The sequence below is a fragment of the Ciconia boyciana genome, chromosome 1 (genome assembly GCF_034638445.1).
Source record: "Ciconia boyciana chromosome 1, ASM3463844v1, whole genome shotgun sequence".
In the NCBI taxonomy this organism is placed as follows: Eukaryota; Metazoa; Chordata; class Aves; order Ciconiiformes; family Ciconiidae; genus Ciconia; species Ciconia boyciana.
In genome coordinates, this window is record NC_132934.1 from 53,323,983 (window position 1) to 53,338,508 (window position 14,526).

Sequence of the window (14,526 nt, forward strand, 5' to 3'; positions counted from 1 at the left end):
CGAAATCATCACATTTCAAAGCTTTCCTCCTCAAAGGCAAAAAATACAGAAAGACTATGGATAGAGACAGCAATCAAACTATGACAACGAAATGCTTTCCCTAGCTTGATTACCTTGTCAAAGCCAAGTTTATCTAAAGCATAACCCTTTGATACTTGGAAACAAGACTACTGTCTTGTAGACAAGCTGGCATAGTTGGCACATGGACTAAAAGATCAAGTACAAGCAGCCCTCTGTTATTGCCTACACAAAGGGAAAAATTACATTGGATTGTGAAGACTGCCAGGCTGGTACAATTTTCTGAAGGTGTTATTCTGCAGAATTTGACTGTGATTTCTTAAAAATAAGCTTGTAGCTCATATAGCTGTGAAGACAACATTGAAAATGTGAACTAGTATAAACCAACACGTTCCCAAATGTGAAAATGATCCCAAATCATATCTCTCAGAGTAAAAACTGGCCAGTTCATCACAACGATTGTTGATTTGGAAGACTAATATAAATTTTCAACATTTAGTAAGCAAAGCATTGTGATAACAGGATCACCAGGAAAAAAGTCCAGTCTTATAAATGTAATATAATCATGCTTGGTATTTGGCAAATGAGTAAAATTGGACCCAGAATGACAGCATTCACTCTCATCTCTGCTTTAACTTCCAGCCTGCATGCAGAGCAGGTCTCTAAGGACCAAGAGCCAAGAGAACTCTAAGTCCAAGGCTTGGCAGTTTCTCAGTCTGCTCAAAGCAAGGTGGAAGTTTACTATTTGTGAAGAATGTTATTCATTATGCCTATCACTAACATTTAACAAATAAATACAAAGATCCTTACCAAAACGCCAGTTTTTCAATGTTAAAACAACACAAAATCTGCATCCTCCTGCTTGCTGGAAATAAATTAAGCATTTCCAACACGGAATTCTCACTCCTCTGACATTAAAATGTCTTGCTCTTGGAATGTAAGTCAAATCGCGACTGACCTCACGTCAAAGCTCTTTCCTCAAGTTCCTCAGTAGCAAAACTGTTACCTAGAGCCGATCTGCTTTAGTTTCCTAGTTCAGTGCAGCCTTCTTTGATAGCAGCTTCATTGACAGCTCTGTTACTAATTTTCACATTTTCTACCCTCCCTTTTTAACTCTATGTGCCCACCTCTAGTTAGAGGTGTCATTCGCCCCCCCCCCCCCCCAAGAAAAACACTAAGAGAAAAAACATCAAGACCTCAGCCTTTCAAATTCATTTTGGGGTACTGCATTTAAATGCCATCTAAATAGAATGAATATGTATCGTATATTTTAATTTGCCTTCTTACTGGATAAATTTATCTCTTCCCGACTACCACATCTCCTTTCTCTGGAAAAAAAAAAATAAAATATAAATGAGTTCACCGATATTACAGAAAACAGAGATTACTCTGAATACATCAACGAGTTCTTGCAATTCTCATCTGTCAACCATTTGGACAAATTCTTGAAATTGAACTTTTCAGGTGTGTAAGGTCAGGAGGGTCTGCGAGCGACCACACTACCACAGCTTGTATGAGTTATATACACATATCAAAAAGAACAGACCTCTTGGCAAACAAGTGTCGCCAAACCAAAATTAATCAGTTAAAATCACTTACTCTCCATTCTTTTCAGAGCCTCACTGAAATTTTTAGGATGCCATCAGAACGGAGTTTTAACTTGTTACAGTAATTACACACTGTAGGATCAAGGTTTCATACTTGGCAAACAAGTATCAACTTTACGTGAATGCTTACAATTTGTATTCATAATTATTCAGGAAAAAATGTCCCCGTTATCATGCGACAACCTTTCACTGAGGTTTTTTTTTCCAGCAGATTATTATATTTTGGCATATACAGACGATGACACAAATTGGTTCTTAATGCGTATTCAAATGAGAAGTTACTATCTGTCATGGCAGGGTCTACTTTAACACTAGTTCGTGCCTCATTAACGGAATAAGTTAAAATGTTCTTTGCGGAATCGTTATGATACGTTATGTCAGCAATCCTGCCACAATGGACACTGTAGCTTTCCTCATTAACGCCGTTGCTGTCGAGAACGGTATGGAGCACACCTTGATTTGGTGCATGTGGGCATATATTGCCACTGATCACAGAGCAGAAGGAATTTTGCAAGGCACATGGCAACACGCATCAGTCCACATGCTAAAAAATCCTCAGGAAAAGCGTTACTGCACGTGTGCAGCAAACTGAGTTCCCAATGAAATTCTCAGGTATCATTTTTTTCTCTCCCAATACCAACACTGCCTTCTCGCCATAAGGTAAAATAACTGTTCGTTAAGACGTATTTCTCAAACGTGAGCCTTTTCTGAGATACCGAAGCATGAACCGTCATTCTGATCTCTACACACTTCTGCTTTTCAACCCTTTTTTTTTTTTTTAAACAACCGTAGCACTTCGCTCAACTAGCATTCTTTAAATAACGGAAAGGACAAATAGCGGTGCCTTGAAGCCGAGACCTCCCTCGACAAGTTTTGGACCAGGGCACATCACGGCCAAGTTCAGAGACGCAAGAAAACAGCGGTTTGCAATGCGACCGCTGACACAGCCCCCCCGAAAGCAGCAGCTGCAGGCTCTGTGCGCCGTGCTACCGCTCCCCGGGCGCAGCACACGAGGTGGATGCCCACCTTCTCCCCGGCCCCGAGATTAATCGTTGCTCCAGACGCAGGGCGGGAGCACACCGGGGCGGGCAGGGCTGCCCGGGCCGCCTGCCTCCCCCTACCACGCCGGCCCGGTGAAAACTCACCAGCCGAGAGCACCGGCTCCGTCAGGCGGCTGAAACTCCGGCCGCCCCGCTGCCCACCGCTGCCCCGCCGCCGCCGCCTCCCCGCCGACCCCCGCCCGCCCCGGGAGCGCGGCGCCCCGCAGCGCCGCCGGGCGGGAGCCGCCGCCGCCGCCCGCCCCAGCGCCGGCGGAGGGGGCACCGGCGAGGCGAGGGCTGACATAATCCTGCGAAAGCGGCAACCGCAGGCGCCGCCGGCTCCCGCCCGCCGCCCGGGGTCCGCTGCCGGCGCTTCCCCTCCCGAGGGGGGCCCGCGCCGTGTCCCCGTCCCCCGCCCCCCGCTCCGGGCTGCACGGCGGGGCGGGGGCGGCGCCCGGTGGCCCTGTGCCCGGCCCCCCGTGCGCGCCCAGGGCTCGCCCAGCCCTCCCCTGCCCCCCGGTCTCACCTAGGAGCGGCGGCGGCGGCGGCGGGCTGCGCTGCCGAGCCCGGCGGGGGCGGGGAGGGAGGGGAGAGGGGGGGCCCCGACGTCTGCTCCGCAGCCGCTACCCCTCCGCGCTGAGCATCTTCCCCGCGCCCCGCGGTGAGTCAGGCAGGGAGAGCGCCGCGGAGCCGCGCACACCGGAGCCCCCGCCGCCCTCCCCGTCCAGCCGCCGCCGCGCGCCCCCGCCGGCCCCCCGCTCCCCCCCTCCCCGCCTTCCGCGGGGGCGCGCGCGCGCGCTCCGGGCCGCGCTGCCGGCGGGGGGGGGCGGGGGGGCGGGGAAGCGCGGAGCGGGGCGGGGGCGCGCGCGCGCGCTCACCGCGGCTCGGTGCGGTCCCGGCGCCGCGCGGGCTGCGGCGGGCGGGGAGCTGCCGCGGCGCCTCCCCTCTGCCCCCGCCGTTACTATGGATATGGGCCCTGCCTCTCCTCCGCGCCCACCCGCGCAGGCGGGCCGGCAGCGCGGCGGGCCGCTCCCCCAGGGCGCCGCTGCCCCGGGCCTGGCGGGCGCCGCGGTGCGGGGCCGAGGGAGCCGCCGGCGAAACTCGGTCCCCGCCGCCGGCTGGCCAACCCCTTCCCTTGCTCCCTCGGCAAAACCACTTTTTTTTCCTTTTTTTTAAACACTGGTGTCTAAATAAATCTTAGCAGAGCTCGGATTCCTGCGTTAACACGAGCAAATAGGCATCCCACGGGATTGTTTACCTCAGTAACTGCATCCCATTAAGCAGCACCCGCGCCGTCTAATAAGGGAAATAAAACACAAAAGATAACGCCCCTGTAATTTAACTTTACAGAATGTCAGAGGACAGAGTTGCACTTTCAGTCCCCCATGGCGGCTCTTATCTCTTACTCCGCTTCCCCGAGGAAGTTACACACTTGATGGCTGAGCACATTATCTGACAAGCTCAGCCGGCGGAGGCTAGAAGAAACGTTTCAGCAAGTAAAAAAATTTTACTCAGTTACGGCAGGTAAAGCCATCGGGAGTGTGTGGTTCCTAACGCAGGCTGCATTTCTCTGGCCCGCTCCCAGCAGACCCATCCAAGACGCCAGCCGCGGAGGTGCCCCAGGCCCTGATTCTGCCTTTGGAGCTACCAAGTCTCAAGGAGAACCGGCTTTTCCGTCTTCTGTGGAATAAAAGGCTTAATAAACAAGTGAAAGAAAAATTAAGAGTGTCACTCTCCGGGCGCGGTTTTACACAGCCAATTCACAGTGCTGAAATTCACAGTGATTTTCAGCCTCTGCAAGATGTAGAAGCTGCGGCCCCTGTACACCAGCGCAGCATACTGTCCAAGCACACATGCAAGTCCATAGTCGAAATTTCTCAGAGACCTCACACTGACTAAATGTAGAAACGTAATTCACTAGCCCTTTTGTTTGGCATGTCCTACTGCATATGCTTATACAGAACTTCAAGCACAGATGGCTTTGTGCACCAAAATAAATCCTATTTGAAGCTCTTTTGAGTCTATGTCCCTCAGAGCTTTAATTAGGTCTTAAACTAGTGCTAAGCTGCATTTTTTCAAAAGCAAATCTTTCAAGAAGTAACCGATCATATTAATAAATGGTTCGCTTGGTTATAAACAGTGTTGATAACAGCCTTTCTCTACAAAAAGCGCTGCTGGGGCACGCACGTAGCCACTGAGCTCAGCGACGTGTAACGGGTCAGCTGGATTGACTCACCTCAACCCCAGTATAGTGCTGACTTTGAATGCGCTAGTACGGGTGTGAGTAAAGGCTGCAGAGTAAGTGTTTCCATGAATCACTAAGAGCAACTGTTGATTATTTAAGAGTTGAAAGGAATGCTTGAAGGAGTAATGCAAGCTCCTAGAGATACAGTTTTCTCTATCATAACTGATTTTAGCTAATCAGTCCTGCCAAATTAATGTCGGGGAACCCCAAGCATTAATTCAAAAGCACAACTTAGGATGAGGTTTGGACAGTTATTTTGGTTTGAACGGAATACACCCTGCTTCTTCCCACAGCTCCAGTTTTTAAAGAAAATCTTATAGATGCAGTCTGGTGTTTATATAGATTTGACGTAGCCCATACGGAGAAGGACTGAACAGAATACAAAAGTTTAGTTTCATCCTGAATCAGGAGAAAACATAAACATTTTGCGATGTTTCCTGAATAGAATTCCAAAGATTTAGACTGTAAATATGAAAATGACCATTTCAAAACATTTCTTTTTCATCTTTTCAAAACATGTTAATGCAGTATAAAATATTACATCTAAATTGTCAGTGTCATTTTTGTTCTGACATGAACAGGTCTTTTCAAAGCAGACGTTTTGGCAGTATTTCCTTAAAATGTCTAATGTTGGTTATGGATTTGTCTGAACTTTTCGAACACCTTGGATCTCCACATCTCTATCCCTTCAGCTAACAAGACTTTCTGCACAGTTCCAACTCACTTTGTCCTGGATTTTGTGATCTGCATTTGTAACTTGAAGTCAGATCTGTAGTATAGGTGGGATGCGATCCATTAACAGCTTTCTGAGTTAGGAGCAATACTTTAATGGAATTGCTAAGCCAGAGGAGGAACAAGTTAAGGGTGTCAGCGTGAGCCCGATGTGATGATGGCAGCGCGTGGTGGAAGTGCCAGCTGGTTGCTATACCTGCCATAAACTTCATTACTTGCATTGATTGTAACATATTGCAGACTATAGCAGCTCTGCATGAAGGAAGCAAGTGTGTAACAACTAGCAAGTCCTAGGAAAGGACGAAGGTTTCTAGCAAGATGGTGAAAGAAAGGGCATTTTTAGAAATTCAGAAGCTCAGTGAGGAGGCAAACGTGAACCCAGACTGTTGTACTATTTTGACAGGGAAGATCTGCATGATTCCAGCACGAGGTACATCTCCCATTCAGTCACCCTCACCTTTGTCTTGCCTCGATGCCGTTCCAGCCAGCAGCTTTCTCTAAGGTCTGACCACCTGTAGCTGAGTAGGTGTCGTGGCTGTGTCAGCGGTGAGTGAGACGTATCTGCACCTGCATGCTGTCATCAGCCGAGACAGTGGCACCCGCTGCTCTCACCCTGCTCTTGTTTTGGAATTGAAGAGAAGGTTAGCTACCCTGCATCCTGACAGGACCAGATAAGTAAAGATAAAAATAAATGAAGCGCTGGACCATTCACCTCTGTCACAGCAGGAATGTACGTTAGGATACTTCACAGTCTGTTCTGTCAGAGAGACCTGTTACTATAAAGAGAAAATTTTTGCCTCCCTCATGGCCATGAATGGGCCATTTCTTCAGTTAATGTTCTTGTGGATGTGACAGGTTGGCCAGAAATGGGGTGTGAGAAGTGGGGACTGTTGACAGGCTGCAGTCCTGGTTTGAGGGCTGCGTAGGCCACTGTGTGTTTCAACAAGTGTGGCGAATGTCTTTTCCTGAAGGCAGATTAACAACTTATTTTAGTAATGGGGATCTAGTTAGAAGGGACAGGGATCCATTTAATGAGTTTTAGCAAATATTTTTCAAAGCTCGAAAATCTTAGATGTTTATGTTGAGGCCAAACTCTGTCAGTGATAGTATGGGTGGATCTGATCAGATCAGAAGTAGAATCTTTTTTTTTAAATTTCCTGTGTTTTTCGTTGAACTGATCAGCAAAGTATGCTGATGTGCTGATCACAGTGACGAGAGCTTGGTCCAACACTTCATTCATGCAGTCTCTGTAGATCACTATGAGGAGCTGCTCTGGTGGCCATGATTCTTCTTGTAAGGAATTAGGCAGCTTGCTTTCTCTTTTACAGCAATGGGGCAATCCTGTCAAATTGTTAGTTCTTCTTGTGAATGGCTTTGGAATTTTTGGGGTGCCGTTATACTTGCCTGCAAGCTTCATCCCTTGCGGCTGATTTGTGGGCCTGGTTCTCTTAGCTGATGTGATGCTAGAGGGAAACTCATAGGTCCTAAAAGATGGAGAATGGTAGACACCGTGTGATTCTCCTGACCTGGCAGTGGCTTGGGCTGAGCAGCAGCAATTGAACTAAGGAGCATTCAGTAATTTCAGATGAGCAGGGCTAGTTGTTAACTAGCCTTGTGGGAAAAGACTGCCATTATCATATTTGTCTGAATCAAAAAAATATCTGACCAGTAGGGTAGTAAGATGAAGAAATCTCCATTCCTGGCTAGAAGTAGGTCTGGTTTCCTGTGGTTGTTTTTGTATCTATATGTACCTTAAAATCAGGTACTTTGGGGCATTTCTCATTATTGTGGAAACTACTTGTAGGCAGAAACGTTCATGACCACAGACTCTAGACCAGAGTCGCCTCTATGTAAAGTAATGGAAATGTCTTATAGAAATGCTATTTCAGAAATTGGAGGGTTAGATTATTTCTGGAAAGGAATCATCTTAATCTATAGCAAAAAGGACCATTTCAAATAAAGAAACCAGTTATCACATCCATAGAGTTAATTACGTCCTAGATTTCCCAGGCTCAAACCATGGGTAAGTATCACCACACTGCTCTTTGATGAACAAGTCAAAATAGATTTAAATTTTTAACAAAATGGCCCCTAACAGTTATTTTTCCTACTGACAAACAATGTTACACATATTTTCAGGGAAAACGCAGTCTGTTGGAACAAAGGGAGGAAATTTGTTTTCTACTTAAAATTCATTGTTAATAAACACTTAGCTTCATACTGGGAATTTTTAGTTATATAAAATTATTGTTCTTTAGCAATAAAGTTTATTTCTGAAAAAAATTGAAGCAGCTTTTTTAAGTAAAATTTAAAAATATTATATCCTGATTGTTCAAATAACTTCTCCAAAAGTTTGTGCTAATTTTTTTTTTCTTTCAACAGAGCTGAAAAGTTCTGTGTTATAATAACTTGACTCTTTGTTAGAGAGAAGTATTTGCTCATTTGAATTGCTTTACTGATATCCATACCCTTACTGGTTGATACTCTATCAAGGGATCTAGAAAGACAGAGCAAGATAAAATTAATTCTTGTTTGCAAGTAGGGAAGTGATCTTTAATCAAAAGCAAGATAAAATGGCTTAAAATATTTAACAGGACTGCTTTTACAATCCTTTCTCAGAGCCAAATACATTGATTTTGAATTACTTGAATAGGGTCCAAGCACATTGACTCCATATCGTAAGTTATTGTAAGTATACATAAACATAGTAACGTTCAGATATTGAGGTAAAATAATTGTTTAGGTATGTTTACCAAGCAAGCAAAATCATATAGTGAATCCAACAGATAAACAAAAAACGTATTAGAAATTTTTACTAGTAAATTATACTTGCTGAAATGAGATGGCAAAAGACCCTATAACTGGCTAAGGGTGAGTATGCAGCTGAGAAAGGAAACAGGGGAGAGGGAGAGCTGCAAACAAGAGTTGCAGAAGTCTGTAACTGGAATTATGTGCTATGCATGGTTAGAATGCAATGAAGACTATGCACTTGGTAAAATATATGTACATAATTCTTATGATATATAACTTGACAGAGACTGTAACACTTCCAACAGTGCTGTAACAAATCAGGACAAAGGGAATACACTAACTGAAGATAGATGAAGAAGCTTTGTTGGCTTGGATAAGAAGCAGGGACTTAAGTTTAAAGTGAGGAAGAGAAAGGAAGTTGTCATCTTTTGACCACAGAAAGCTAACAGAATGCTGTTTTAAGCAGGGAAGTCTCGTGGGGAATTTACTGCCAGTCCTGCAAGCTGGCTTTATTTTCAGCTCTGGGTCAGCACTCAGAGGATGGGATCTTGTTGTATAGGACAAACACTTCTGATAGCTTAAATATCCTAGAGGAGAAAAGTTAAGAACTAGAAAGAAATCTAGCTATTGTACTAAAACCAGAGTTGTCTTTATACATCTCTTTTAATTCCAATCTCATAATTAGAAGCTCAAGTGCCTATGTTTCAGAATAATTCAAAATCAGTTTTGATTTTTATTCTTAAAATTGTCCAGCGTTGGAGAGAAGTCCAAAGAAGCTGATAAATTTGGGCTATACAGTGTCTTTGGAAATAGCAAGTCCAAATAAAGTTGTGTGGACATGCAGTTACTGTGGGACCCATACCCAAAGAGATAAGTGGGGCTATCATCTGAAACCGCTGGAGTCTCTGCAGGGGCTGGTGCTGTGGTGTGCTAGAGTTTGGGAAGGAATTCTCACTGGCAAACACAGATTATGCTCTTTTTTTTCCAGGACAATCTCATGGGTCTATAAAAAAATTAAACATCAGTCAAAGAAGAAATCTAATATCTGAAGATCACCTGAATGGGCAAATAGAGATGTCTGGTTCATACAGGCTCACACAACATCTGGTTCTTGCTTGCTGAGAACTAGCTAGTACCTGAGTGCCAAAGGAATGGAGTGACTACAAACCACCTTAACCTGCCTTTGAATAAGGTGTCAAGAAATGAGCTGGGCAATTACTGGTGGTGGTTATAAACGTGGAATATTTGTAAAGACAGTTCTGCTGAGAGCAGAAGACAGCACAAGGGGGTTCCTGAGATAGTACAGGTTTGAGGCTTTTCATTTTTGTTTATTTCACTCCAAGAGTGAGGAGGCATTACAACCCAAATTGATGCAAAAAAGATACAAAAATAGTTTCTAAAAGACCATATAGTATCTAGTTTGAAGCGTCTTTAATGCTTCCATATGGAATATCCACATGAGTATAAAGTATAATCTGGTTTCAAGTAGGTTAATGATTCTTGAAACCTTTAAAAGAAATTTAGGAAAAGTACATGGAAGATCAATTTTATTCTTGTGACCACAATGGTTATTCTACCTTTGACTAACTAGAAAGAAAATAAAGAGATGAATGGATAGATATAATCTAACGTGATCAGAAAGCAAAGCAATGAAATAGAGTGAAAATCTGCTGTTAATCCTGACTAAGAAATGTATAAACTGGAATATTACCTCAGAACTGTAGAACAGAGTATTTGCTTCCTAATAATTGGATAACTAAACAGGGACCCATGAAGTGAATGTATGTGAATGTTAGTGTGCATGTTTTTATTGGGAGAAGGGAAGCAATAACAGAGTATTGAAATTTAGGAGTAGAGAGACACCTGACTTGGCTGGTTGGCTGTCTTCGTGTAGAAAAAGAAAGCATGAAATTATAAAAGTTGTTTTGTTCTATTATTTTTCCTGTAAATGTACTATTTTTAAAACTTGTAAGTCACAGAGGAAGGAATAAATGGCTCACAGAGAGTTAGAGATAGAAGGCTAGTTGAGAAAATTAATTTTGAGCTGGACAGTATAGTTAATCTGAAAATACCATGAGACGATCAGCTTTGAAGAGAAAGGAAACTTTCCTTGACTTTAGAAATGTATGTATATGCATGTGGAGTGTATATGAACACTGAATATATGGCTTCAGATGTATTTTTAATGGTACTGTAAGATGCATGTGCATGTTTAAAAAAATCTAAATACTGAATATTGGTAATGGTGTCAAAGGCCATGCTGCAAATAATTACTGTATTGTAATGGTGGCCATAATATATTGGCACTGTTCAAATACTAGATACGAACAGTCTATTTCTGAGACTCTATAGTGTAAAATCTGTCGATATATTATTAACAGATTGATAGATGGATTATAAAGTAGAGTGATCAGAAAAAAGTCAGAAGAGAATCAAAAGATACACAGTATCATTACTAGGTAGCCTATTTGGATATCCTAATTTATTGATAGATGTAGTTTCTTCATAATTATATGTTCCATTAAAAATACTGAATTTTCATTTAGAAAGCCTAGTCAAAGCATTTCTTCCTGGAATGGTGTGTTTTGAATAAGTAAAACAAAATGAAATATTCCATTTGAATAACTTTTTTTTTTCCAAGTCAAAAAACCATTGACTATCTTTCCAAATCAGTGATTTTCTCACGGCATCTATAATTAAGATTTCTACATTTTCCCAGAAGGGTAGAGTCCCTCAAGGTCTGTCTTTCACTACAGTACGAGATTCCTTGTGAAGTACCGTAGTGAATCAGAGGAGTCACTAGACTACGGACTATCATGAAATATGTCTATGAGGAGTGATCCCACATGAAAATGAATGCAGTAGGCTTTTAAACTACAATGCTACTATTTTGTTTTGACTGAAAATTCAAAACAAACATCTGGATATGTCCAAATTAAACTTTTTCAGAATATTTTCTCCATTAAATATTTTGTGATTTCAGTTTCTTGCCATGAATTAGAGTTAAAAGAAATTTTAAAGTTACAGAATATTCACTGGATGAAAAATCTTTATTTGTATCATTTTAAGAAAAAAATCTATTCAGATTTTAGGAAGTAATCAAAGACAAAACATACACTGCAAAAATACAAAACCACCTTAATGATTCAGAAAATTCCTATCTTTTAGGGCCAGAAGGGATTGCTACATAATAAAGGCAAAGCAAAGGTACAATGACCTTTAATTCTCTCCCCAGGATCAAATATTAATTGATCCTATGTTAATGTTTCACACTGCTGCAAAAGAGAGAAATGCGTTGTTTTTCTGTATTAAGATACAGGAGTGTCATACCGTAAGAAAATTTATGGCAAAGGGCATGATCTAAGGAACCTGCCTCCGATCACGGGAATGCTTGCATGCAAGAAAGGCAATAATATACACACTCCTCCTGGGCTCATCAGAACAACATCAGCTCTTGCTGTTCTGCGGTTACACCTGACTGACATGAATAAACCAGGGGAGAGAATTTCAGGCCTCTCCCGGCTGCTGCCCCTCTTAACATCACTCTTAATTTCCCCTCAAATTGGCCTTTTCCTCCTCCTTATTTGTAGGGTTCCCTTTAGGCTCAGATCTTATTTTTCATTCACTCTGGAAAAGCACAACCCAAATACTGAGCAAGATGGCTACGCAGTACTCAACAGTGATTAAAGATCAGAGAATTGTCTAGAGACACAGTATTTAAAAGGATGCGCTCTGGCCAAGGAAGCTGGGTAGACTGTAGCTGAACAGAGATGTTTGAGAAACAAGATCTGTGTGGGATTATAGAGTTAAGCAGGTGTCATCCGAGGAAAATGACATAACAGGAACTGTCTACAAATAATTAAAGGCATGTCATAAAGTAGGCCATTTTTTGGATTAATCAAAGAAGACCGAGGAACTCATTTAACATGTAGAAGGGAAAATTTAGGTTACATATTAGGAAAGACTGTATAATACCTGAACAAATAAGAGTTCATATAGAAAACAGAGTGTGCCATCACTGTGCCAGCTTAAAGTGAAAAACTGTTCAAGGAGTCTTTAATTCCTTGGGGTGATTTAGAAATAAATAAACCCTGTGCTTTATAAGAGAAAGTATCAGGTGACCCGTAGAGGTCGTCTCAAGCCCAAGCAACTCTGTAGCTACAATAACCTATGGCTTTTGTTGAAAGGCAACAAAAATGTAAGACTGATTTACACGTTTCTATTGTATACAATGATATGGTATTTTAACCACCCTCTAGGTACTTTAGACATTTGCCACTACATATGCAAACCATTCATTTTCATAAATGTTTTGCTTCAAATACTGTTACATTAAGGATGTTAGTGTAACCTTATAATATAAAGAGAAAATGGTGACTTATGGGCATGAGTGAATGAAAAGCAGACTGAAAAGCCAGATTCTAAAAGAATACATTTGGTTTTCTAAATAACAACTTTTGCAAGGCTGTACAAATTAAATACAAGTTGCTATAACATTGAATTGTGCATGACAGTGACTGCTTAGTCCCCAATCTTGTAATATGCATTGCAGTGAGACAATCACCCCCAGCATGCTGCAAAGCCCAGTCCCAGGCAACTGGCATTGGATGTTGCATATTTTAATCCATTAAAAAAGATTTCTAAGAAATTACTTTTTTCCCTCTTCCATTTCATATTCTTTTCTTTGGAGATCTTATGAATTTCTTTCTCATTTCTAATGAGCTTTTGTGGACAATGGGAATACACTTTTTTTCATTTTAAATGCTGCCTGTTCCTCCCAAATATGTATTAGTCAGTGACAATTTTAGCAATCACATTTTTGTCAAGGTAGAATCTTGTAGATGCTTCAACTCATTATTTTTAAATAGCATTCATAATTACCTATCCAAATTATTTCTTGAATTTGGCATAGTATTAACTACGAAGGCCAGAAGGGCTGTTAATTAGCTGTTAATTAAATCTGAAGGTCTGATAGTTCTTATGAATATGGTTCCAGCATTACATCAGCACTCCGCAGTGCACACGGCAGTAGGAATGTAGAAAGGGCCTCAAAGACAAAAATCTGTCAGGAGATGAAGATGTGACCTAATTCTCTATCTGTTCATTTGTGATGGGGCGAATGGATGTATTAGAGGGTGGAGTTTTTAGAAAGTGGATTTGACTGCCTGGAAGGAGACAAAAGCAAGGCAGCCAGGTCAATTCAGATTTTTGTTATCAAAATTCTGCCAGATGATAAAGTATCCTCCCCACAATTAGAAAGAAAATAGAGAGGAGTTTAGCTGGCTGTATGACTTAGCTTGACTCACCTGTTTTATGCCAGTTTTTCATGGTACCAGTATCTATCTTAATAACACGAGTACATAACAAACTGCAAATTCCAAGTATAAGCACAGAAAAATGTAACTCTTTGGTAATCCATCTTTCTGGGCAGTTTAGTTTGAAAGATTTTTGGTCCAACAGCCTGAAGTCTACCCACACCTTTGTGCTCCAATACAGCCTCACCTACAGCAGTCAAAGGGGTTTGAGTTCCTTTTTGTACAAGTTTTTCTCAGCCATTCTGTTGCTTTCATGTTGTTTCAGGCAGAATGGGGCAAAATACCAGTGAGCTTGAGCCTGTTCCTGAATGGATACTGGTTTTGTTGTACTCAGCTGAATCTGGACATGCTAGAAAGAAACCCTGCTTATTTTTTTTCCTTCAGTAGTGCATAATTTTGACAGTTATTTTTTCATTAGAATATGGGAAGATTCACTGGTTACAATTTTCATCTTCACCTACAAATCTATAATAGCAATGGCAGGTGGTGATAATGAAACAAGAGCTTTCAGGATGTCAGAAAAGGTAGCTCTGGGATAATCAGCATTTTGAAATTGTTTTCCAGTCTGGAGCATGGAATCAAGCTGCTGCTGTTTACCATTGATACAGGCATTTTTGTTGTTGATAAATAAACATAATGTGTATAACCTTTTGCAGCATTTAAATAATGGATATCTCAACTGGTATTTAGTCAAGTGAAGCACCGTGTCTTATCAAATAAATGACATCTTTTAGAGGCCAAATCACTAAAGCCAATTATAACATGAAATCGGTTTTAACAATATATTTAATTCTGCTAAAATAACCTAACAAAAGATA

The 14,526-nt window shown here is 42.0% G+C and overlaps 1 protein-coding gene across 7 annotated transcripts in view; it reads right to left on the reverse strand.

Moving 5' to 3' along the window:
* Positions 1–14,526, reverse strand: part of ANKS1B (ankyrin repeat and sterile alpha motif domain containing 1B) — a 448,570-nt gene that overhangs the window by 87,153 nt on the left and 346,891 nt on the right. The window contains exon 1 of one of the 7 annotated variants that reach the window (XM_072866049.1): positions 3,544–3,702. The exons of 4 other annotated variants lie outside the window; for them this stretch is intronic. The gene's annotated coding sequence lies outside the window, so the exon portion shown is untranslated. Of the gene's footprint in view, positions 1–2,770; positions 2,830–3,191; positions 3,420–3,543; positions 3,703–14,526 lie in introns of those variants that run through there. 2 more of the 7 variants (XM_072866034.1, XM_072866043.1) reach the window with 2 other exon arrangements.